This window comes from Hemiscyllium ocellatum, chromosome 43 (genome assembly GCF_020745735.1).
Source record: "Hemiscyllium ocellatum isolate sHemOce1 chromosome 43, sHemOce1.pat.X.cur, whole genome shotgun sequence".
NCBI lineage: Eukaryota > Metazoa > Chordata > Chondrichthyes > Orectolobiformes > Hemiscylliidae > Hemiscyllium > Hemiscyllium ocellatum.
The window spans coordinates 35,253,574-35,281,548 of NC_083443.1; the positions used below are offsets into that span (position 1 = coordinate 35,253,574).

A 27,975-nucleotide genomic window follows, 5' to 3' on the forward strand; every position below is an offset into this window, starting at 1 on the left:
ATTTGGGGACAGTGTCGAGGAAGCTTTACTCTTTAGTTTACCCTGTGATGGGACATGTATAGTGCCTTTCACAACTGAAGGTGAACATGTTATGGTTTACAACTGTTGCAAGGCTGCCCTGCAGTCCCACAGAGAAACCAAATTGAGCACAGCAAGGTTTCACAACCAGCAATTATAAAATTATTGGCTTCAATGATGTTAGTTGAAGGGTAACAGCCGGGACACAACATAGTGCTTTCCTGTTCTTCTTTAAACAATGCCATGAGATTTCCGACAGTCATCTGAGAGGGTACACACCACCTCAGACCAACATTTCACCTCAAAGATGCCATCTCCAACAATGCAGTACTCCCTCCGTATAGCACAAAATGCCAAACTAAAGATTAAAGACAGACTAAAGCCTGCTGATGTTTCCAATGTATGGCTCAAGTGTTGAACACTCCGAAGATGGCCATGATACTGAGATATACAGTTGAAATAAAATGTTTGCCCCTCTCCTTTACATTTTCTTTTTAGTTGTTCCTGTCCATCCAGAAGCAACTGATATAGAAAGACAAGATTCTCTTTGAGTCATAGAGTCATAGGGGTGTACAGCAATGGAAACAGACCCTTCGGTCAAACTTGTCCAAGATATCCCAACCTAATCTAGTCCCATTTGCCAGCACTTGGCCCATATCCCTCCAAACCCTTCCTGTTCATATATCCATCCAAATGCTTTTTAAATGTTGCAAATATACCAGCCTCCACCACCTCCTCTGACTGTTCAGTCCATACACGTACCATCCTCTGCATGAAAGAGTTAACCCTTGAGTCCCTTTTATATCTTTCCCCTCTCACCTCAAACTATGCCCTCTAGTTCTGGACTCCCCGACCCCAGGGAAAAGACTTTGTCTATTTATCCTATCCATGCCCCTCATGATTTTATAAACCTCTATAAGGTTACCCCTCAGCCTCCGACGCTCCAGGGAAAACAGCCCCAGCCTGTTCAGCCTCTCCCTATAGCTCAGATCCTCCAACCCTGGCAACATCCTTGTAAATCTTTTTTGAACCCTTTCAAGTTTCACAACATCTTTCCAATAGGAAGGAGACCAGAATTGCATCCAATATTCCAGAAATGGCCTAACCAATGTCCTGTACAGCCACAACATGACCTCCCAACTCCTGTACTCAATATTCTGACCAATAAAGGAAAGCATACCAAACACTTTCTTCACTATCCTATTTCAATTTCAACTCCACTTTCAAGGAGCTATGAAACTGCACTCTAAGATCTCTTTGTTCAGCAACACTCCCTAGGACCTTACCATTAAGTGTATAATTCCTGCTAAGATTTGCTTTCCCAAAATGCAGACCCTCGCATTTATCTGAATTAAACTCCATCTACCACCTCTCAACCCATTGGCCCATCTGATCAAGATCCCATCGTAATCTGAGGTAACCTTTGCTGTCCACTACACCTCCAATTTTGTTGTCACCTGCAAACTTACTCACTATACCCCTTATGCTCACATCCAAATAATTTATATAAATGATGAAAGGTAGTGGACCCAGCACCCATCCTCCAATCTGACAAACAATCCTCCACCACCCTCTGTCTTCTACCTTTGAGCCAGTTCTGTATCCAAATGGCTAGTACTCCCTGTATTCCATGAGATTTAATCTTGCTAACTAATCTTCACATGGGGAACCTTGTTGCACACCTAACTTAAGTCCATATAGGTTACGTCCAGCGCTCTGGCCTCATCAAACCTCTTTGTTACTTTTTCAAAAAATTCAATCACATTTGTGAGACATGATTTCCCACACACAAAGCTATGTTGTATCTCAATAATCAGTCCTTGCCTTTCCAAATATGTGTAAATTCTGCCCCTCAGGATTCCCTCCAACAACCTGCCCACCACAGACATCAGGCTCACCAGTTCCCTGGTTTGTCCTTACCACCCTTCTTAAATAGTGACACCATGATAGCCAACTTCCAGTCTTTTGGCACCTCTCCTGTGTCTATTGATGATACAAATATCTCAGCAAGGGGCCTAGCAATCACTTCTCTAGCTTCCCACAGAGATCTAGAGTACACCTGATCAGGTCCTGGGGATTTATCCACCTTTATGCATTTCAAGACAATCAGCACTTCCTTCTCTGTAATATGGACATTTTTCATGATGTCATCATCTATTTCCCACATTCTAAATATTCCATGTCCTTCTCCACCGTAAACACTGATGCAAAATTTATCTCCCCCATCACCTGCGGCTCCACACAAAGGTTGCTTTGCTGATCTTTGAGGGGCTCTATTCTCTCCTAGTTACCCTTTTGTCCTTAATGTATTTGTAAAAGCCCTTTGGATTCTCCTTAACCCTATTTGCCAAAACTATCTCATGTCCTCTTTTTGCCCTTCTGATTTTCCTCTTAAGTAAACTCCTACTGCGTTTATACTCTTCTAATGATTCACTCGATCTATCCTGTCTATACCTGACATATGCTTCCTTCTTTTTCTTAACCAAACCATCAATTTCTCTAGTCATCCAGCATTCCCTATATCTACCAGACTTTCCTGTCTCTGGATTCTCGTTATCTCATTTCTGAAGGTTTCCTATGTTCCAGCCATCCCTTTACCTGTGAACATCTGCCCCCAATCAGCTTTTGAAAGTTCTTGCTGAACACTGTCAAAATGAGCCTTCCTCCAGTTTAGACTTCAGCTTTTAGATCTGGTCCATCCTTTTCCATCACTATTTTAGAATTAATAGAATTATGGTCGCTGGCCCCAAAGTGCTCCCCCACTGACACCTCAGTCACCTGCCCTGCCTTATTCCCTAAAAATAGGTCAAGTTTTGCACCTTCTCTAGTAGGTACATCCACATACTGAATCAGAAAATTTTCTTGTACACACATAACAAATTCGTCTCCATCTAAACTTTTAGCACAATGGTACTTTGGTCTGCAATGATAGTTTTCAAAGCAGTGAGGAAGATTACCGTGTCTTTTCTGACTACCTCATCACTTAAACAGATGAGATAAAAATATAGAGAGCCAAAAAGACAGTTCTGAAATTGTCCCAAGCTTTTCCCTCCAGTACACTCAGCAGTAGGCTGCTCCAATTGCTGCTCACACATTCTGCCAACTGGCTCCCTGTCTATCGTCTCCCTCCCTATCGTCTCTCTCCCTATCGTCTCCCTCACTAATGTCTCCCTCCCTATTGGCTCTCTGCCAATCAGCTCTCTCTTTCTGGTTTGATTGAAGGTGTGTTGTCCACTACGTTTGCTGCAAGGTCCACATTTTCATCCTGGCCTCTATGTGTTTCACTCTCAGTCACACTGTGTATGACAATACATGAGGAAGCCAATCTGCCCATCTTCTCTGTGTTGTTATTATTTTAAAGCTGTCCATTTCACTCACACACACAAGTTTCTTGTTGTAGCCCTGCGGCTCATCAACACACGTCCCATTGTACCTGGGACACACTCAGCTCCTTTATTCTGGAACTTAACAATGTGAAGACCGGTCTCCTCATTTTGATCAAATGGTCCAATGGGCTGAGAAATGGCAGATGGAATTTAATTCAGATAAATGTGAGGTGCTGCATTTTGCAAAAGCAAATCAGAGCAGGACTTCTACACTTAATGGGAAGGTCCTAGGGAATGTTACTGAACAAAGAGACCTTGGAGTGCAGGTTCATAGCTCCTTGAAAGTAGAGTCGCAGGTAGATAGGATAGTGAAGAAGGTGGTTGGTATGCTTTCCTTTATTGGTCAGAATATTGAGTATAGGATTGGGAGGTCATGTTGCTATTGTGCAAGACATTGGTAAGACCACTGTTGGAATGTTGCATGCAGTTTGGCCTCCTTATTTTTGGAAGGATGTTGTGAAACTTGAAATGCTTCAGGATATTGCTAGGGTTGGAGGATTTGAGCTATAGGGAAAGGCTGAACAGGCTGGGGCAGATTTCCCTGGAGCCTCAGAGGCTGGGGGGTGACCTAATAGAGGTTTATAAAATCATGAGGGGCATGGATAGGATCAAGGTCTTTTTCCTGGAGTGGGGGAGTCCAGAACTAGAGGGCATAGGTTTAGGGTGAGATGGGAAAGATATAAAAGGGACCTAAGGGACAAATTTTCACACAAAGGGTGGCGTTTGTATGGAATGAGCTGCCAGAGGAAGTGGTGGAGGGGTGGTACAATTACAGCATTTAAAAGGCATCTGGATGGGTACATGAATAGGAAGGGTTTGGAGGGATATGGGCTGGGTGCTGGCAAATGGGACTAGATTAGGTTGGGATATCTGGTCAGCATGCATGAGTTGGACTGAAGGGTCAGTTTCTGTGTTATACATCTCTATGACTCTATGACTCTACTAATTAAATGAAAACAAAAGGAGAAATAATGCTTTCTTATTTAATACGTATCTAATAAATTTAAATGGTCTGATTTACCTACTCACACGCCAAAGAAAATAACTTCTCACGATTTGTTCGATTCAAACTCCTGATGGAGAAAAACACACAGTTCCTCAAATCTGAGGAAGTGCCACTTGGCCCTGAATGCCACTGAAACATTAACTGTGATTTCTCTCCATAGATGCCGCCAAACTCACTGAGGTTTTCCAGCAATTTCTATTTTTGTTACAGTTTCTGCAATGTCTGAACATGAATAAAGTTTCTAACTCCAGTGTAATCCCATAAATAACCTCTTCAGTGACAAAAGCTACTGTGGATAATATCACTTCAATAAAGTGCTTGACTCTATAATTAAACAGGGCAAAGCATGTCAGAATTATCCCTAAATTATTGTACATTGTCCATTTGCAGTGAATGGCTGCATAAAGGAACACAGCTAATGAAGAGTAGTCAAGTAAAGTTGGGCACCAGCTGCTCTTGTGACCACAGGAGCAGTGTATTTAACAGAAATTAAAAGAACAATTAATTTATTGCACTCTCGGCCTCCAATTCTGATTGTCACAGCCAAAATAAAAGTGTTTTACAGACTGAAAGGAATTGGAATAAACTATGCAGAAGGTAATTTCCAAAACTCTGTCTTTCTTTGGCCTAAGAAACTGTGAACAGTGAGATGGAGTGTGATTTGTGACTTCTCATTCCACGTTGGGAAGGTTCCGAGTGGCTGAGGGTGCTTTACATCAAACACTATGCTGTACAATCATGCTGCATTTTAAATTCATTTTTACTACATTCAGGTGTAACTCCTTGCCTGTATTTTAATGCAGGAGTTAAACTTCCAAATCAATGTTTGTTAATATAGTTAGCACAGGACTTGTCCATGAATATGACAAGGATTCTAACACAGTATAACTCTAACGCCTGTGGGAAATGACTTCTACAGCAGGGGTGGTCTGTCCCCAGCTTTTTCCCATTCAGAAAATAGAACAATACAGCACTGGAACATGCCCTTTCACCCATGATTTGTATTGTTCCTTGGGTGGAATTATCATCTCATTGCTCTTTCACATAGGCAGAAGTCACTGGCTCACTGCACTGACTGTAAACAGTTATAGGATTTCCTCTTTTGGGACATGTTGCAAAATATAACAGAAGTGTGTGTACATCTACATATTGTCTAAATTAATGCAGCAATGTACATATTTGTCTATATATTGTATAAATGAATCCAACAATGTACATATGTGTCCATATATTATATAGATTAATCCAGCAGTGTACATACATGTCTTACATCTGTACAGAAATCCATTATTGAGTCCTATGTATGAGAAAATAGTTTGTAATACATCCTGTCACCAGAGATGGTGCTAAATTACTTCAGTTCTGTGTGTCTCTGTATCTCTGCTACCAACATCATCTGCTTCAAAAATTGCCTTAAATTTGCTTAATTCTAATAAAAGGATAAATATCAAGGTATTGTATTTGAAATAATGACCGAAAGGATGTATTTAAATGAAGATGGAGTTCCCATCTGAGTATTATGATTCAGTGATTACTATCTTTGAACCAGGTATCACATGAATGCCTGGCTTGCTCATGAAGGGAAAAGCAATTAAAACTACTTCCATTCTCCAGCTGCACACTGTTGTCTCTACCACATCCCACGTCAGTTTGTTGCCAGTTCATTCACAGATGCTGATGGATTATGATTCGCTTGAGGTTAAGGACATGCAGTCACCATTAATCCTGATGAGAAATAGATTACTTCACATCTGGAGAACCATGTACAGTTTCATTCTCCTTATCTAAGAAAGGATATAAATGTGTTAGAAGTAGTTCAGAGGAGGCTCACTAGATTGATATCTGGGATGGGGTATGATCTGATAATAAAATTGGACAGACTGGATCCATGTCTCCTGGCCTGACTGATCCTGAGAGGGCTGGACACGATCAATGCTGAAAGGATGTTTTTTCCCTCTTATGGAGGTGAGCATGAAGGGTCATAGTTTAACAATAAGCTTCACACTTTTAAGATGGAAATTAGGAGAATTTTCTTTTCCTCAGAGGGCTGTGGGTTTTAGGAAGTCTTCCTTAAAAGTGAGAGATGATGTAGAAGGTTATCTTAGAGTACAAAGGGACCTTGATCAGATGGGCTGATGAGTGTTAGATAGAGTTTAATTTATGTAAATGTGAGGTATTGCATTTTGGTAAGGTAAATCAGGGCAGGACATGTACAGTTAATAGCAGGGCCCTGGGGAGTGTGGCTGCATCTATGGGTGCAGGTGTATAGTTTCTTGAAAATTGAGTCGCACATAGACAGGTTGGTGAAGACAGCGTTTGGCACACCTTGATTTGTCAGAAGATTGGTACCGGAGTTGGGACATAATGTTGTGGCTGTTCAGGACATTGGTGAGGCCACTTTTGGAATACTACATGCAATTCTTGACACCCTTTTATAGGAAGAATATTGTTAAAATTCAGAGGGTGCAGAAAAGATTTACAGGATGTTGCCAGAACTAGAGAGTTTGACTTGTAGGGAGAGGCTGGATAGGTTCGGATGTTTTCTCTCTGAAGCATTGGAAGCTGAGGGGTGACCTTATAGTGGTTTATAAAATCATGAGGGGCATGGTTAGGATAAATAGACAAGGTCTTTTTCCTAGAGTAGGAGAGTCCAGAAACTAGAAGGCATAGGTTTAAGGTGAGAGGTGAAAGATTTAAAAGGGACATAAAGGGCAACTTTTTCACACAGAGGGTGGTGTGTGTGTGGAACAAACTGCTAGAGGAAGTGGTGGAGACTGATACAGTTACAATCAGTGGGATTTTACTCATGCCTCCCTATACATTTACAGCAGAGAGGTGGAACAAGTGGAGAGTGTCAAGCTCCTGGGAGTGGCCATCCACAACAAGCTTTCTTGGGCACTTCATGTGGACGCACTGATTACAAAGGCCCAACAATGTCTCTTCTTCCTTGGGCAGCTGAGGAAATTTGGCATGACGGCGAATACCCTTGCTAACTTTTATAGGTGTGCCGTCGAGAGCATTCTGTCTGGATGTATCACTTCTGGTATGGGAACTGTACTGTTGAAGACTTGAGATGGTTACAGAGAGTGGTGAATTCGGCCTGGACAATCACAAAGGCCAACCTCCCATCTATAGAATCTACCTACCAGGCCTGCTGGTAGGAAGAATATTGTTAAAATTCAGAGGGTGCAGAAAAGATTTACAGGATGTTGCCAGAACTAGAGAGTTTGACTTGTAGGGAGAGGCTGGATAGGTCCGGAAAGGCCACCAGCATTCTCAAAGATCTATCCCACCCTGTATTTCTATAACCTCTACCATCGGGGAGAAGGTATAGAAGCTTGGACACACGCACCAGCCGGTTTCGAAACAGTTTCTACCCTAATGTTGTTAGAAGACTGAATGGACTGACAAATCTTAACATTCACCTGTACCTGTGTTTTTGTTTTTGCCACTGTTTACCTATTACTTGCTTATTTATGCTATTTAACTATGTATTGCTGTATTACCTGTATTGCTCGCAAGACAAAGGTTTTCACTGTGCCTCGGTACCCACGACAATAAATTCAATTCTATTCAATTTAAAAGACATCTGGATGGGGACATGAATTGATTAGTTTTAGAGGGATAATGGGCTGAATTCTAGCAAATGGGACTAGACTCAGTTAAGATATCTGGTCAGCATGGACGAGTTGGACCAAAGAGTCATGTTTCCGTGTTGTATGAATCTATTCCTATATGATGCAGGCAGGGTCATTGAATTATTTTTAAGGCAGACACTTGAGTAATGATGGAGTCAAACATTATTGAGGATTGACAGGAAAGTGGAGTTCAGACCACAATCAGCTCAGCTATGATGGAACAGGCTGGAGGACACTTGGAAAATAATCCTTCTCCTAATTTATTTTAGATCTCAAATTGGACCCTTGATTAGAGGGATGCAGTTGTACATCAGATCCTCGTTCAAAGAAAAAAAATATCCAGGCAGAAAAATGTCCGAAACACAAGATGGTATTTTCTACCATTTTAAAAATTTATAAATCAAAAATGGTTCATTTTATTGCCTTAAAGAGGAGATTATTTTTCAAGATTTGTGAAACAGAAAAGCTTATAAAATAATATTAATTTGCTCATTTTCTCATTCCCTAAGGGATGATTCTTTTTCTCCATTTAAAAGATGTGTTTGTCGTTGCTGCTGCTGCACCATTTTATTTTATTCCTTCATGAGGTGTGGGCATCACTGGCCAAATCAGCATCTACTGCCCATCCCCAGCTGCTGCTTGAGAAGGTGGGGCTGAGCTGCCTTCTTGAACCACTGCTGTCCATGTGCCATTTGGGAGGGAATTTCAGGATTTTGACCCAGCGACACTGATCAAACAGTGATACATTTACAATTCAAGATGGTGACTGGCTTGGAGGGGAACTTGAATGAATGAATGATGAGTTATAGTCACAGTACTCTAGAATGAACAACACTGTGAAAAGCTTCAACTGTCACAGCAATCCAGTGCCATTTGAATATTTAAGAATTAAAAGTAAACGATGAACAAGTCCATCTTTGTCCTGCCAGCTCCATCCTGAGGTGTTGACCAACAATACCAGTGCTGCCTCACTCTCCACTGTCTGCACTGGACCCACTAACATCGGAGTCACCACTGTCCAGGTGCCATCTCTTCATCACTGGGCCCACATAACCACTGGGCCCACATAACCACTGGGCCCACATAACCACTGGGCCCACATAACCACTGGGCCCACATAACCACTGGGCTGCTGATGCTGAGTCCTGTGCTGAACCCACACTCCCACAATGACCAGGAGACCCTGACTCCATTGCTGCCTCTGCCTCACCAATAACCAGGGTACCCCTGCTCCTGGACTTCTGCACCCAGCAGCTCCTGGCCATGCTGATGCTGGGGTGATGGGGGTGTTCCCACGTACCTGCTACCCTTGTCCTTCTAGCTAGTTGAGGTCATAGATCTGAAGATGATGTTGAAGGCACCTTAGTGAGAAGCTACAGAGTATCTGCATCGTGAGTCTCCGCGTACACTGGAAACCTGGGGGAGAATGTGCAAGGTATCTGAACCGTGAATCTCTGGTAAAATCGCAGCAGTAGCATTTATGAACATTCATTAGCCTCAAACAGAGATTACTACTGTTTGGAATTTATTCACAACTTGAACTTTGTTATTCTCTAACATCAACAGCTGGTCAATTTGAACAAAAGCTAAAAGCTATTTTCTTACCATGTGCTCTGGTTTCCTCCCACAGTCCAAAGATGTGCGGGTCAGGTGAATGGCCATGCTAAATTGCCGGTAGTGTTAGGTAATGGGGTAAATGTAGGGGTATGGGTGGGTTGCGCTTCGCCGGGTTGGTGTGGACTTGTTGGGCCAAAGGGCCTGTTTCCACACTGTAAGTAATCTAATCTAAAAAAAATTATTGGTACTTGTCTGTCATTCAGGGAGGAATTGAACAGCTTTTTCTGCACATTCTGATGGTTTGGACAGATGCTATGTAGACTCTATGACTGGTTAATAACATGAAAATGACCCAATGAGTGGGTCAACAAGTCTCCTTCAACAAACATGATAGGGTCAATGTTCACCTCACTGACCAGGAGAGGAACTCAGCTGCTTGCTGGAACCAGATTGGTTCTATCACTGACAACACCCACTCTGCCAGCTCAGTACGAAGTAACCCCCAGTAAGAACAGAGCAATTGCAGTCATCGAGCCAGCTGCTGTGTTTGCTGATATATTGCTCACTTTAGTCTATCACACCAGATACCGGTCAGTACACCTCCCAAAGATTCAGTTCAGAACACACCAGACAGTCACAGGAAAGAGAATCAGGTTTCTTATTCTCACTGCAGTGGACATTGAGAGAGAACAACATCTCAGGAACCCCACTGATGGGGATACACAATGCTCTGCATATCATTGACTTCCTCAGTGTGAATACACGCATTACTCCTTAACCTGGGAAAGTTAAATTCAGAAATTTCACGACATTGACCTTTGCTTATTATCCAGCAGATTAGTTTCATGACATCATCATCCAATAATAAAGACTCCTGACCATCTCTCTGTTGTTGCTGACTGTTATCCTCAGGGAGTGACATTTTTTGACTTCAGAGATTTCCAAAGATTCACCAATCTCTGAGTGAAGAAATTCCACCTCACCTTAGTCTTAAATGACTTGCCCCTTATCCTAAAATTATTCCCCGGGTTCTGGACTCAGCAGCTGGGAGGAAACATCCTGTCTATTTCCTAGTCCTTGGATGCTGCCTGACCTGCTGTGCTTTAACCAGCAACACATTTTCAACTATACAGAGGGTTTGTCAGTCTGACATAGCATGGGGACACAGACAGACTTCACATCTATTTTTAAAAAACTGAGCTAACTTGAGAATTAAAAATCATCTGACAACTACCTGACAAAGGAGCAGCGCTCTGAAAGCTAGTGCTTCCAAATAAACCTGCTAACCTGGTGTTGTGTGATTTTGAACTTTGTCCACCCCAGTCCAACACCGGCATCTTCAAGTCATGGCAACTCTGACCCTGTAAGAATTTTATGCATTTCAATCAAATCACTCTCATTCTTTGAAACGCTAGAGAATGCATACATTGTTCCATCTATAAGGGCAATTAGGGATGGGCAGTAAATATTGGCCCAGCCAGTGACACCCATGTCCCATGACTAAATCAAAGAAACTGTTCCTCATAAGACAAACCTGCCATCCCAGGAATCAGTTTGGTGATACTGCACTCCCTGAGACAAGGAGACACAAACCCCAGGGTGAGATCTCACCAAGACTTGGAAGAACTGCAGCAAGAGATCTTTACACCTGAGCTCACATGTCATTGGAAATAAATGTCAATGTATGATTTGTCTTTCAAACAGCTTGTTGCACCAAGAAGTACGTTTTTAGTGGCTCCTTTGTCAGAACTGAAGGCATCCAGGGAATTGGTGCCTCAGCCAAGATTCTCAGTAAAGGAAGAGGAAGGTTACCTTTGATGCCTGAACTGAGGAATGCTGCTGATTGATGAAGCATGACAAGGCTCAGGCCAAGGACAGAATAGAGAAGCATCACCGGACCTGAAACATTAACTCTGCTCTCTCTCCACAGATGCTGCTAGACTTGCTGAGTTTCTCCAGCAAGTTCTGGTTTTGTTTCAGATTTCCAACATCTGCAGGTCTTTTATTTATTTTGTCATAGAGTCATAGAGATGTACAGTGCGGAAACAGACCCTTCGGTCCAACTCATCCATGCCAACCAGATATCCTAACCCAATCTGGTTCAACTTGCCAGCACCCGCCCTATATCCCTCCAAACCCTTCCTATTCATGTTCCTATACCCATCCAGATGCCTGTTAAATGTTGCAATTGTATTAGCTCCACCACTTCCTCTGGCAGCTCATTCCATACACGCACCACCCTCTGTGTGAAAACATTGCCCTTTAAGTCTCTTTTATATCTTTCCCCCTCACCCTAAACATATGCCCTCTAGTTCTGGACTCCCCCACGCCATGGAAAATCCCTTGTCTATTTATCCTATCCATGTCCCTCGTGATTTTATAAACCTCTATAAGGTCACCTCTCAACCTCCGATGCTCCAGGGAAAACAGCCCCAGCCTGTTCAGCCTCTCCGTGGAGCTCAAATCCTCCAATCCTGGCAACGTCCTTGTAAATCCTTTCTGAACCCTTTCAAGTTTCACACCATCCTTTCAATAGGAAGGAGACCAGAATTACACACAGTACTCCAAAAGTGGCCGAACTGACCTCCCAATTACTGGACTCAATATCTGACCAATAAAGGAAAGCATACCAAACGCCTTCTTCACTATCCTATCTATTTGCAACTCCACTTTCAAGGAGCTATGAACCTGCATTCCAAGGTCTCTTTGTTCAGCAACACTCCCTAGGACATTACCATTAAGTGTATAAGTCCTGCTAAGATTTGCTTTTCCAAAATGCAGCACCTCGCATTTATCTGAATTAAACTCCATCTGCCACTCCTCAGCCCATTGGCCCATCTGGTCCTGATGCTGTTGTAATCTGAGGTAACCCTGTTCGCTGTCCACTACACCTCCAATTTTGGTGCCATCTGCAAACTTACTGACTGTACCTCTTGTGCTCACATCCAAATCATTTATAAAAGTGATGAAAAGTATTGGACCCAGGACCGATCTTTGTGTACTCAGAGGCCACCAGTCTGAAAAACAACCTTCCATCACCACCCTCTGTCTTCTACCTTTGAGCCAGTTCTGTATCCAAATGGCTAGTTCTCCCTGTATTCCATGAAATCTAACCTTGTTAACCAGTTTCACATGGGGAACCTTGTCGAACGCCTTACTGAAGTCCATATAGAGCCCGTCCACTATTCTACCCTCATCAATCATCCTTGTTACTTCTCCAAAAAACTCAATCAAGTTTGTGAAACATGACTTCCCATGCACAAAGCCATGTTGACCGTCCCTAACCAGGAGAAAGTGTGGAGTGCAGATGCTGGAGATCAGAGTTGAGAGTGTGGTGATCGAAAAGCAGCCAGTCAGGCAGTATCCGAGGAGCACGAGAATCAACATTTCGGGCATTAGCTGGTTATCCCTAATCAGTGCTTGCCTTTTCAAATACGTGTCCATCCTGTCCCTCAGGATTCTCTCCAACAACTTGCCCATCACTGACATCAGGCTCACTGGTCTATCGTTCCCTGGCTTGTCCTTACCGACCTTCTTAAACAGTGGCACCACGTTTGCCAACCTCCAGTCTTCCGGCACCTCACCTGTGACTATCGATGATACAAATATCTCAGCAAGAGGCCCAGCAATCACTTCCTTAGCTTCTGACAGAGTTCTAGGGTACATCCGCTCAGGTCCGGAGGGATTATCCATTTTTATGCATTTCAAGACATCCAACACTTCCTCCTCTTAATCTGGACATTTTTCAAGAAGTCACCATCTATTTCCTTACATTGTATATCTTCCAAGTCCTTTTCCACATAAACACTGATGCAAAATACTTGTTTAATGTCACCCCCATCTCCTGCCACTCCACTCAAAGGCTGCCTTGCTGATCTTTCAGAGGTTCTATTATCTCCTTAGTTTCCCTTTTGTCCTTATTGTATTTGTAAAAGTCCTTTGGATTCTCCTTAACTCTATTTCTCAAAACTATCTCATGTCCCATTATTGCCCTCCTGATATCCCTCTTAAGTATACTCCTACTGTCTTAACCAAAACCTCAGGTTGTCTAGTCATCCAGCATTCCCTATACCTACCAGCCTTCCCTTTCACCCCGACAGGAATATACTTTCTCTGGATTCTCGTTATCTCATTTTTGAAGGCTTCCCATTTTCCAGCCGCCCCTTTACCTGTGAGGTGTCTATAATACAATCCCAATAAGGTGATCATCTCTTTCTTATTTCTCAGTTACACCCAAATAACTTCCCTAGATGTATTTCCGGGAATATCCTCCCTCAGTACAGCTGTAATGCTATCCCTTATCAAAAATGCCACTCCCCCTCCTCTGTTGCCTCCCTTTTTGTCCTTCCTGTAGCATTTGTATCTTGGAACATTAAGCTGCCAGTCCTGCCCATCCCTGAGCCATGTCTCTGTAATTGCTATGATATCCCAGTCCCATGTTCCTAACCATGTCCTGAGTTCATCTGCCTTGCCTTGCATTGAAATAAATGCAGTTTAATTTATCAGTCCTACCTTCATCTCTGCTTTGTCCCTGCCTGTCCTGACTGTTTGACTCACTTCTTTTCTCAGCTGTACCCGTCTCAGATTGATCTCTTTCCTCACTATCTCCCTGCTCCCACTCCCCCACCTTACTAGTTTAAATGCTCTCGAACAGCTCTAGCAACTTTCCCTGACGGTATATTAGTCCCCGTCTAATTTAGGTGCAATCCGTCCTTCTTGTACAGGTCATTTCTACCCCAGAAGGGATTCCAATGATCCAAAAATGTGAATCCTTCTCCCATACACCAGCTCCTCAGCCATGCATTCATCTGCTCTATCCTCCTATTCCTGCCCTCACTAGTTCATAGCACCGGGAGTAATTTAGATATTACTACTTTCGAGGAGCTCCTTTCTAAATTACTGCATAATTCTCTGTAATCTCCCTTCTGAATCTCATCCTTTTCCCTTCCAATATTGTTGGTTCCAATGTGTACAATCATGTCCTGCTGGTCCCTCTCCCCTCTGCATCCTCTCTGAGACATCCTTGATCCTGGCACCATGGAGGTAACACACCATTCTGATTTTTCGCTGCTGGCCATGAAACGTCTGTCTGTGCCTCGAACTAGTGAATCCTCTAAAACAATTGATCTCTTGGAACCTGACGTACGTCTCATTACATTGGAGCCAGTCTCAATACCAGAAACTTGGCTGTTCATGCTACATTCCCCTGAGAATCCATCACCCCCTATATTTTCCAAAACACCATACTTGTTTGAAATGGGGATAACTACAGAAGACTCCTGCACTACCTGCCTACCTCTTTTACCTTTCCTGGAGTTAACCCAGCTATGTGACTGTATCTGAGACTTTCCCCCTTTCCTATAACTGCTATCCATCATATCCCCTTGCTCTTGTAAATTCCTCATTGCCTCTAACTCCTCTCCAACTGATCCATTCGATCTGATAGATTTGCAACCAACGGCATTTATTGCAGATATAATCCTCAGTAACCCGTAAACTCTCCCTAAACTCCAAGAAGAAGAGCACATCACTTCATTAAGGGCCATTTTTGCTTCTTCCAATCTGCAGACACAGAAAATGGCACCAAATTACTCCTCTGCAAAATACTGGTCCAGGCTAACTCAATACTTAAGGCTTATATTTGTATTTTAATCAAGAACATATCTCAATGAAACATATAATCAAGAAAGAACCTCACTCTACTGTGTGGAGTGTGCACATTCTCCCCATGTCTGCGTGGATTTCCTCCCACAGTTCAAAGATGTGCAGGTTAGGTGAATTGGCCATGCTAAATTGCCCATAGTGTTAGGTGCATTAGTTGGAGGGAAATGGTTCTGGGTGGGTTACTTTGGAGGGTCAGTGTGGACTGGTTGGGCCGAAGAGCCTGTTTCCACACTGTAGGGAATCTACTCACTACTGCAGACTTACAGTAAGGCACACCTAAAACTATTCACTTATCAGTTTCTGTGCTGTGATTTCTCCCAAAGAGGTTCCTCCAAGGTCAGTTTTGAATTTCCCTTTGTTAATTTTCCCAGATGCACTCCGATGTCCAGTGATACATGAATTCAACAGTAAATGCAGTAACTGTGCAGGTTCACTGCTGTGTCAGTTAGCAGTGTGGGTTTCTCTCTCTCTCTCTCTCCTGCACTGACTGACCATGTGCTGCCTATTGTCTGTTCCTCTCTCTTTTAAAAGTGCGGTTGTTTTGACCTTTATTTTCTAAGAAGTTCCAAAACAATGCAACAGCATATATAACAATAACAATAGCAAGAGGTAGACCAGCTAGTGGGAAGGATTTTCCTGGGAAGGAACCAAGGGATCAGTTAAAGTGTGTTTGCTTTAACGCAAGGAGTATCAGGAATCAAAGTGATGAACTTAGAGCATGGATCAGTACCTGGTGCTATGATGTTGTGGCCATAACAGAGACATGGGTCTCTCAGGGGCATGAATGGTTGCTGGATGTTCCAGGGTTTAGAACATTTAAAAAGAATAGGGAGGGGGGAGAAAGAGGAGGGGGTGTAGCACTACTAATCAGAGAGGGTATCACAGCTACAGAAGCTTCCATTCTCGAGGAAGATCTGCCTACCGAGTCAGTAGGGTGGAAATTAGGAACAGCAAGGGAGCAGTCACTTTGCTAGGGGTTTACTACAGGCCCCCCAGTAGCAGCAGGGAGATGGAAGAAAGCATAGGTCAGCAGATTTTGGAAAAGTGTGGACGTAGTAGGGTTGTTGTAATGGGTGACTTTAACTTTCCCAATATTGATTGGAACCTCCTTCAAGCAGAAGATTTGAATGGAGCTGTTTTTGTAAGGTGTGTTCAGGAGGGTTTCCTAACTCAGTACGTTGACAGGCCGACGAGGGGAGAGGCCATTCTAGACTTGGTGCTCAGAAATGAGCCTGAGCAGGTATCAGATCTTGTAGTGGGAGAGCATTTTGGTGGTAGTGACCACAACTGCCTCACATTCTACATAGCTATGGAGAAGGAGAGGATTAGGCAAAATGGGAGGATATTTAATTGGGGAAGAGGAAACTATGATGTGATTAGACATCATTTAGGAAGCATGCATTGGGTGCAATTGTTCCATGGTAAAGGCACCATAGACATATAGAAATAGGGAAATCCCCAGCAACTACAGACCAGTCAGTCTCACGTCTGTCGTCTGCAAGGTGTTAGAAAGGATTCTGAGGTTTTAGGATTTATGACCATGTGGAAGAGCATGGCTTGATTAAATGCAGTCAACACGGCTTTGTGAGGGGCAGGTCATGCCTCACAAACCTTATCAAGTCCTTTGAGGATGTGACTAGAAAAGTTGATGAGGGTCGAGCTGTGGATGTGGTGTATATGGACTTCAGCAAGGCATTTGATAAGGTTCCCCATGGTAGGCTCATTCAGAAGGTCAGGAGGAATGGGATACAGGGGAACTTAGCTGTCTGGATACAGAATTGGCTGGCCAACAGAAGACAGCGAGTGGTAGTGGAAGGAAAATATTCTGCCTGAAAGTCAATGGTGAGTGGTGTTCCACAGGGCTCTGTCCTTGGGCCTCTACTGTTTGTAATTTTTATTAATGACTTGGATGAGGGGATTAAAGGATGGGTCAGCAAGTTTGCAGATGACACAAAGGTTGGAGGTGTCGTTGACAGTATAGAGGGCTGTTTAGGCTGCAGCGGGACATTGACAGGATGCAGAGATGGGCTGAGAGTTGGCAGATGGAGTTCAACCTGGATAAATGTGAGGTGATGCATTTTGGAAGGTCGAATTTGAAAGCTGAGTACAGGATTAAGGATAGGATTCATGGCAGTGTGGAGGAACAGAGGGATCTTGGTGTGCTGGTACATAGATCCCTTAAAATGGCCACCCAAGTGGACAGGGTTGTTAAGAAAGCATATGGTGTTTTGGCTTTCATTAACAGGGGGATTGAGTTTAAGAGTCGTGAGATCTTTTTGCAGCTCTATAAAACTTTGGTTAGACTGTACTTGAAATACTGTGTCCAGTTCTGGTCGCCCTATTATAGGAAAGATGTGGATACTTTGGAGAGGATTCAGAGGAGGTTTACCAGGATGCTGCCTGGACTGGAAGGCTTATCTTATGAAGGGAGGTTAACGAGCTCGGATTTTTTTTCATCAGAGAAAAGGAGACCTAATTGAGGTATACAAGATAATGAGAGGCATAGATAGAGTCGATAGCCAGAGACTATTTCCCAGGGCAGAAATGACTGACATGAGGGGTCATAGTTTTAAGCTGGTTGGAGGAAAGTATAGAGGGGATGTCAGAGGCGGGTTCTTTACACAGAGAGTTGTGAGAGCATGGAATGCGTTGCCAGCAGCAGTTGTGGAAGCAAGGTCATTAAGGACATTTCAGAGACTCCTGGATATGCATATGGTCACAGAGATTTGAGGGTGCATACATGAGGATCAGTGGTCAGCACAACATCGTGGGCTGAAGGGCCTGTTCTGAGCTGCACTGTTCTATGTTGTATGTTGTATGTTCTATGTTCTATAACAGTAATTGCTGTTTCTGGAATTCCAATACCTCAAAAAAGGAGCAGTCTGTTACAGCCAGAAATTTTTCCACCCTCCAGCTTGGATTAACCAGAATGTTGCCAGAATGAAAGTAAGTTCTTCAAAAGCGAAAGGTGAAACTGCTGAAATTGCCATGAATCAACATAGGCCACAGTGAAGCTAAACATCCTCAGCATCGAAATGTGCAATGAGGCAGCTTCAAACACAATTGAATACCTCACAATGAAACAGTGCACTATTAAAGTTCAGATAGGAAGTGTGAAGCTGACAGTGAACCGTGAGTCAGGGTGAATTGAGACCAAGTGATGGTGACACTTCAGTGTGAGATCTGGTTTGGGGTCTCCCACAGGAAGGGGAGAGCAATCAGGCAAGGTTTCTGGTTATTGGGGGTTCTGCCACTCAAAATATTTCACGTAAATCAAGCTCATCATTAATATTTCAAGGACACTTTTTATTTTGAATATTGCAGAATGCTGGTTAATATTCTTTCCACTCTGGTTTTGATGACAAGCTGCAGCCTCAGTCATCTAGCAGAATGTATCTGTGAGAATGAGAAAATTCCACAAAGCCATTGAGTAATGATGAGTCTGCACCGGAGCAGCACTCCCTCTGCAACACCTTCCCAGTAACAGGTTCAACTGACAAAACAAAACCTGTCTCACCTTTAATTGGGAGTTTCGAAATGTAAAGATGACCAAGAAAAGGAACACGCAGTGCTGAAGCTGGGAATGAAATAGCACAGAATGCTGCGCAGTGGATTGCAATGATAAATTATAACAACTCCTTGGGCATTTTCTGAGATGAATTGTAAAACAGAAGCAGCATGCTACGAAATTGAATTGCACCAAAGACTTTTCAGTGCAATGACATTTGGAGAGGGAAGGAAACGATTCAATCCTGGATGGTGGGACTGTGTTCATGACTAACTGCGGGTTTCAAACCTGTTACAAGGAATCATCAGTCCCAGCCTGCTCAATTCATGATTCAAATCATCAATAGGTCAAATTCGACCAAGTGTGGCATCAAAAAGCCTTAGGAAAACTGGAATCAATCAGTATCGTGGGGAAGCTCTCTGCTGGTTATATGCTTGGCACATAGGAAGATGATGGTGGTTGTTGGAGGTCAGTCATCTCTGCTCCAGGACACCTCTGTAGGGGAGTGTTCTAGGCCCAACCATTTTCAGCTGTTTCATCAATAACCTTTCCTCCATCATAAGGTCAGAAGTGAGGATGTTCACTGATGATTGCACAACGTCCAGCACCACGGCAGCACGGTGGCACAGTGGTTGCACTGCTGTCTCACAGCGCTAGAGACCCGGGTTCAATTCCTGCCTCAGGCGACTGACTGTGTGGAGTTTGCACGTTCTCCCAGTGTCTGTGTGAGTTTCCTCTGGGTGCTCCGGTTTCCTTCCACAGTCCAAAAGATGTGCGGGTCAGGAGAATTGGCCATGCTAAATTGCCCGTAGTGTTAGGTAAGGGGTAAATGTAGGGGTATGGGTGGTTTTGTGCTTTGGCGGGTCGGTGTGGACTTGTTGGGCCGAAGGGCCTGTTTCCACACTGTAAGTAATCTAATCTAAAAATACATTCACACTGTGCATTTGGGTAAATAGCTGGACAATATCAGGCGGCACGGTGGCTCAGTGATTAGCACTGTTGCCTCACAGCACCAGGGTCCCAGGTTCAATTCCAGCACTGGGCGACTATCTGTGTGGAGTTTGCACATTCTCCTTGCGTCCGGTTTCCTCCCACATTCCAAAGATGTGCAGGTCAGGTAAATTGGTTGTGCAAAATTGTCCATAGTTGCTAGGTCTGAAAATGTGTCGCTGGAAAAGCGCAGCAGGTCAGGCAGCATCCAAAGAACAGGAGAATCGACGTTTCGGGCATGAGCCCTGATCTCCAGCATCTGCAGTCCTCACTTTCTCCTCATAGTTGCTAGGTGCTTTATTCAGAGAGGGAGGGGGGACGGGGGTTACTCTTCGGAGGATCAGTGTGGACTTGTTGGGCCGAAGGGCCTGTTTCCACACTATAGGGAATCTAATCTAATTTAATCAATATCCAGACTTGAACTGAGAAGTGGCTAGTAGTATTTGTGACATATAAATTCCAGGGAATGACCTTCTCAAACAAGAGAGAATCTAACCACTGCCCCTTTGTTACCATCACCAAATTCCCCACCATCAACATCTTGAAAAGGGTACCAGAAAGCAGAAACTGAACTGGACTCACCGTATGAATAATGTTGCTACAAGAACCAGCTGAGACTAAGAATCCTGCAGTGAGTAACATCCCGAAACCTGTCCACCACTAACAAGCCACAAGTCATGAGTGTAATGGAATACTCCCTATTTGCCTGGATGGGTGAACTCCCACTACTCTACACTATACATTCTCACACCCAAACACAAGCACACAGACACACACACACTCTTACACACAATCATACTCAAACACTCACACATATCCTCTCTCATACACGTGCTCTCTCAGACACACATACGCTCACTCACACTCACATCATGCACCAACTCTCTCACAGGCATATATTCCAATAAACTCACACTCACACTCTATTAATCATGCACGCATGCACACACACACACACACACACACACACACACACACACTCTCTCTCTCACACGCACGTACACACATGCACACACAAATCTATACAGTGAATTTGTATTTGCAGATACAGTCTATTTTGCTCAAAAAAACACAATCTATAGGCAGTCAATCCATGTAACATTTTATAAATGCCTACTTTGGAAGTAGAACCAGTCTGACTCAAGGATGCGATAAAGACAGACTCCAACTTCACACCTTTAAAGCATTGTCTGAGCTGAGATGTCACTCTTTTTAATACAACTTGGGAATGTGACTTGAAAGAAGCTCTGGGATTTACATATTACTCAAAATCTGCATCCCTTTCTAAGTGATTGAAGACTTAACAGGAATCTACGTTTGCTCAATACATCACATCTGTTGTATGACAGTTTGATTTTTTACTGTAAATTCTGTTTCCTACGATCCTGCCCCACTAGCTTCCTGATCAAGTTTTCCAGATGGGACACAGGCATGGGACTTACTGCCCAAGTTCTTGAAGTGACAATATCCCCCAAGTAGTGAGGTGTCAGAGTCCCAGCTCTTGACCTAGAGTTAATGAATTCCTCCTTTTGTCCATCTTCATCCTTTCCAAATAAGATTCTCTCTTCACATGTTTCTCCAGCTCCTCTGTCATATCAAGTTAGACATCCGCTGTTTTCCTGTGAGTATGAATCTCCTTGAATATAGCTGCATATAGCTGCAACCCTCACCTCTTCCCCCGTCACACAAATACAAATCTTAGGGATGTCTTTACACTCTGTACATAGAAAATGCAAGCTGAGAAATAAGAATCATACCTAATATTGGAAAACATTGGCCTGTCTATTTTCCTCTGTACATACCCTCAGGTGAGGTAAAGTAAATCCTCCCTAAGATATACAGCTGACATCTCTACATATCCCAGACTATTAATACATTTATAACAGTTTAAAGGAGCACACATTTTTATCATGTCCCTAATGGAGCACTTTATGTTAAGGGCTAGATGTTGCAGGATTCATGGGATAGTGAATACAATGGCCTCTATCCTTATCTCCACCTGTGTGAGCTATTTTATTTAGTGGATTGGATTTAATGGTTTTCCAAATTAGTTCCCTCCATAATCAATGTGACAAACACAGAAACTACCAGTGTCAGGATGGAAGGAAAAGAGACTATGCATTTAGATAACCTTCTGAAATCAAAGAAGCAGATAGGGAAGGTGATTTGGGAAATCAACCAGAAATTGCTTTCCCAAACAACTTCTGCAAATTTTTGCAAAAGTTTCTGTGTGTTTTACTGTTTCTGTAAACTCCAGATGATTAACAGAGATAGTGGACTCTGTAAGGACTTAGATGAGGAGAAATGTCTTCACCCAGAGAGTGATGAGCCTGTGGAATTTTCTGCTACACAGAATAAGTGAGGACAAAACATTGAAAGGTTTCAAGAAGGAGTTGGATATAGTTCTGGGGTAAAAGAGACAAAGGGTGTGGGTAAAAAGTGGGAACGGGATATTGAGTCAGATGTTCAGCCATGATCATATTGAATGGTGCAGCAAGCTTGAAGGGCTGAATGGCCTGATCCTGCTCCTAGTTTCAATGTTTCTGAGTGATGGTGATCTGTTATAGAACAGCAGGGAATCCCCCAAGTTATTTTTTTCCGTATGTGTTACGGTATGAACCTATATTTAGTGATGCCAGATGGCTCCATTTCTTCCCATCACTTGGCAATGGCCTGGTGGTATTATCAGCAGACTGTTAATTCCAAGACCCAGGTTTGTAATCCAACCTTAGCAGATGGTGTGAATCCAATAAAAAATCTGGAATTAAGAATGTTCCGATGGTCATGAAGCAACTTTTAGGGAACAACCATCTGGTTCACTAATGCGTTGCTATTCTTGCCTGGTCTGACCTACACGGGACTCCAGACCCAGAGCAATGGGTTGACACTAACTGCCCTCTGAAATGGCCCAAGCCATCTACTCAGTTGTATTATTGTTATAAAGATTCAACAAAGAAATGAAACTGGATGGATCACCTGGCATTGACCTAAGCATCAGAAAAGACAACAGCAGATACAGCCCTGTCAACCCTGCAAAGTCCTCCTTACTGACATATGTGGGCTAGGGCTAACATTGGAGAGCTGTCTCACAGACTAGTGATAGCAACAGCCTGATGTAGTGATACTCACAGAATCATATCTGACAGACAATGTCCCAGACATGACAATCACCATCTGAGCATATGTCCTGTCCCGTGGGCAGGACAGACCCAGCACAGGGACAGTGGGATGCAGTCGTGCAGGAGATGCTATGGGAGTCCTCAACATTGACTGGAGACCCCATGAAGTCTCATGACATCAGGCTAAACACCAGCAAGGAAACCTCCTGCTTATTCCACAGCCCGTCCTCCCCCTGAATCAGTATCCTCCATGTTGAACAACACTTGAAGGAAGCACTGAGGGTGACAGGGGCACAATACATACCCTGGGTGGGGGTTTCAATGCCCCCCACCATGAGTGAGTTGGTAGTTGTACTACTGACCGAGCTGGTCAGGTCCTAAAGGACATCGCTGCTAGACTGGGTCTGCAGCACATGGGGAGGGAACCAACAAGAGGGAAAAACATTCTTGACGTCATCCTTACCAATCTGCTCGCTGCTGATGCATCTCTCCTTGACAGTATCGATAAGAGTGACCATAGTTCCCCTAGCCAAACTTTTCCAATACAGCACTGGCATCTACTCAACAATGTGGAAAATTGCCCAGGTATGCCCAGTACATAAAAATGTAGAATAAATCCAACCTGGCAAATTCCTGCCCAATCAGTCTACTTTCCATCATCAGTAAAGTGATGGAAGGTGTCAGTAACAGGGCTATCAGCAACACCTGCTCAGCAATAACCTGCTCAGCAACACCTGCTCAGCAATAACCTGCTCAGTGATGACCAGTTTGGGTTTCGCAAGGGCCACACAGCTCCTGATCTCATTACAGCCTTGGTTCAAACATGGACAAAAGGTCTGAATTCCAGAGGGGAGGGGAGAGGGACAGCCTTTGACATCAAAGTCTGAATTTGACTGAATGTGATATCAAGGAGCCCTCGCAAAACTGACATCAACGTGTATCAAGGGGCAAACTCGCCGTTGGTTAGAGTCATACCTGACACATAGGAAGATGGTTCTGGCTGTTGGAGGTCAGTCATCTCAGCTCCAGGACATCTCTACAGGAGTTCCTCAGGGTAGTGTCCTAGGCTCAACCATCTTCAGCTGCTTTATCCATGACCTTCCCTCCATCATAAGGTCAGAAGTGGAAATATTCGCTGATGATTGCACAATATTCAGCACCATTCACATCTCCTCAAATTCTGAAGCAATGCAAGTTCAAATGCAGCAAGATCTGGACAATATCTAGGCTTGGGCTGACAAGTGGTAAGAAACATTCCCCCCACACAAGGGGAAGCAATGGTCTTCTGGTATTATCGCTAGGCTGTTAATCCAGAGAGCCAGGCAATGTTCTGGGGGCTTGGGTTTGATTCCCAACAGAGCAGATGGTGAAATTTAAATTCAGTTTTAAACAAAATCTGGAGTTTGATGATGACCATGAATTAGAGTCAGAGAGATGTACAGCATAGAAACAGACCCTTCGGTCCAACCAGTTCATGCCGACCAGATATCCCAACCCAATCTAGTCCCAACTGCCAGCACCCAGCCCATATCCCTCCAAACCCTTCCTATTCATATACATATCCAAATGCCTCTTAAATGTTGCAATTGTACCAGCCTCCACCACTTCTTCTGGCAGCTCATTCCATACACGTACCACCCTCTGCGTGAAAAGGTTGCCCCTTAGATCTCTTTTACATGCTTCCCCTCTCACCCTAAACCTATGCCCTCTCGTTCTGGACTCCCTGACCCCAGGGAAAAGACTTTGTCTATTTATCCTTTCCAGGCTGCTCATAATTTTGTAAACCTCTATAAGGTCACCCCTCAGCCTCCGACACTCCAGGGAAAACAGCCCCAGCCCGTTCAGCCTTTCCCTGTAGCTCAGATCCTCCAACTCTGGCAACATCCTTGTAAATCTTTTTTGAACCCTTTCAAGTTTCACAACATCTTTCCGATAGGAAGGAGACCAGAATTGCACGCAATATTCCAACAGTGGCCAAACCAATGTCCTGTGCAGCCGTAACATGACCTCCCGACTCCTGTACTCAATATCCTGACCAATAAAGGAAAGCATACCAAACACCTTCTTCACTATCCAATCAACCTGTGACTCCACTTTCAAGGAGCTACGAACCTGCACTCCAAGGTCTCTTTGTTCAGCAACACTCCTTAGGACCTTACCATTAAGTGTATAATTCCTGCTAAGATTTGCTTTCCCAAAATGTAGCACCTCACATTTATCTGAATTAAACTCCATCTGCCTCTCAGCCCATTGGCCCATCTGGTCCAGATCCTGTTGTAATCTGAGGTAACCCTCTTCGCTGTCCACTACACCTCCAAATTTGGTGTCATCTGCAAACTTACTAACTATACCTCTTATGCTCACATCCAAATCATTTATGTAAATGACAAAAAGTAGAGGGCCCAGCACCGATCCTTGTGACACTCCACTGGACACAGGCCTCCAGTTTGAAAAACAACCTTCTACCACCACCCTCTGTCTTCTATCTTTGAGCCAGTTGATTATCAAGAAAAACACACTGGGGCCACAAATGTCCTTGAGGGTGGGATACAAAGCTGGGTGGCAGGGTGTGGTCTCACCAGGTGTGGTCTCACCAGGGCCCTGTACAGCTGCAGAAGAACCTCTTTGCTTCTATATTCAATTCCTCTTGTTATGAGGCCAGCATGCTATTAGCCTTCTTCACTACCTGCTGTACCTGCATGCTTGCCTTCATTGACTGGTGTACAAGATTATCCAGATCTCTCTGTACTGCCCCTTTACCTAAATTAATTCCATTGAGGTAGTAATCTGCCTTCCTGTTCTTGCCACCAAAGTGGATAACCATACATTTATCCACATTAAACTGCATCTGCCATGCATCTGCTCACTCACCTAACTTGTCCAGGTCGCCCTGTAATCTCCTAACATCCTCCTCACATTTCACCCTGCCACCCAGCTTTGTATCATCAGCAAATTTGCTAATGTTATTGCTGATACCATCTTCTATATCATTAACATATATTGTAAAAAGCTGCGGTCCCAGCAGGGATCCCTGCAGTACCCCACTGGTCACTGCCTGCCATTCCGAAATGGAGCCGTTTATCACTACCCTTTGTTTCCTATCAGCCAACCAATTTTCAATCCAATCTAGTACTTTGCCCCCAATACCATGCGCCCTAATTTTACTCACTAACCTCCTATGTGGGACTTTATCAAAAGCTTTCTGAAAGTCCAGGTACACTACATCTACTGGAACTTCTTCGCCCATCTTCAGTGTTACATCCTCAAAAAATTCAAGAAGATTAGTCAAGCATGATTTCCCTTTCATAAATCCATGCTGACTCTGTCCTATCCTGTTACTACTGTCCAGATGTGCCGTAATTTCATCTTTTATAATAGACTCCAGCATCTTTCCCACCACTGAGGTCAGACTAACTGGTCTATAATTTCCTACTTTCTCTCTCCCACCTTTCTTAAAAGGTGGTATAACATTAGCCACCCTCCAATCCTCAGGAACCGACCCCGAATCTATAGAACTCTGGAAAATAATCACCAACGCATCCATGATTTCCCGAGCCACCTCCTTCAGTCCCCTGGGTAATAAATGCTGGTCTACCCATTGATGCCCTCATTCCATTAATACATTTTTTAAAATGCCAGAGAATGACCATCTCCAATAAGAGAAGCTCTCACCACTACCCCTTGACATTTAACGGTGTTATCATCACAGAACACTCCATTATCAATATCCTGGGGGTCACTATTGACCAGAAACTCAACTGGACTCTCAACATAGACACAGTGACTACAAGAGCAGGTCAGAGGCGAGGAATCCTGAGGCAAGCAACTCACCCCTGACTCTCCAAAGCCTCTCCACCATCTAGAAGACACAAATCAGAAGTGTGATGGAATACTCCCCACTTATCTGGATGAGTGCAGCTCCAATAACACTCAACAAGGTTGACATGATCCAGAACAAAGCAGCCTGTTTGATTAGCACCACATTCACAATACTGACTTGCTCCTCTGCCAACACTCAGCAGCAGCAGTGTGTACTATCTACAAGATGCACTGCAGAAATTCACCAAAGATCCTCAGATACCACCTTTGAAATCCACGTCCATTTCCATCTAGAATGACAAGGGCAGCAGATACATGGAAATACCACCCTCTGCAAGTTCCCCTCTGAGCCATTCACCGTCCAGACTTGGAAATATATGACTGTTCTTTCACTGTCACTGGGTCAAATCCAGAATTCCCTTGTAAAGTGCATTGTGCATCTATCTACAGCATATGGACTGCAGCAACTCACCACCACCTTTTCAAGGGCATTAGGGATGGGCAATAAATACTGGCCAGTCAGCGATGCCCACTTCTTGTGCATGAATAAAAAATACTCGCCCTCTTTACCCTCTGTTGATGTTGTGTTGGAAGGAAGCACAATTTTATATTTAAACTGTTTAGCCACATTAAGAACTTGCCTTCCTTGGTCATTAGAGTCGAGAGTGTGGTGCTGGAAAAGCACAGCAGGTCAGGCAGCATCCGAGGAGCAGGAGAATCAATGTTTCAGGCAAAAGTCCTTCACTAGGAAGGGCTTTTGCCCAAAACATCGATTTTCCTGCTCCTCACATGCTGCCTGACCTGCTGTGCTTTTCCAGCACCACACTCTCGACTCTAATCTCCAGCATCTGCAGTCCTGATTTTCGCCTTCCTTGGTCATTAGTCCAGGGATGGGACTCGAAATTGGAGCCTCTCCCTTAGAAAATCACCTCAACAGTGAGACTGTTGCCTAAAATATGCCCAAACCAAGACATTTCTCAGTGTTCACATTTCCCAATCAACTCATAGAAAACGTTGGGCAGTATTATTGTCTCATCCCTTCACTGTTCCAAGAATGCTTCTGGTGTACAGGAAAGTTTCATCAGAGTTGCCACTTGTGTGTCTAAAAATGAAATATATCATTTTCTACCAACTGCCTTGAAGAATGAGGCTTCACAATGATATATAATTAGCTGCAAATATAGCTGTGGGGCTGGTCTAGATAAACAATGTGTAATATACGCCTTTTTAGTGTAAATACATGTCACTGTCAGCAGTTGTATTTGTTGGT

The 27,975-nt window shown here is 43.6% G+C and overlaps 1 protein-coding gene across 1 annotated transcript in view; it reads right to left on the minus strand.

Moving 5' to 3' along the window:
- The window catches only part of LOC132834997 (glutamate receptor ionotropic, delta-1-like), an 831,861-nt gene that overhangs the window by 389,197 nt on the left and 414,689 nt on the right, over positions 1–27,975 (minus strand). The gene's annotated exons all lie outside the window — the stretch shown is intronic.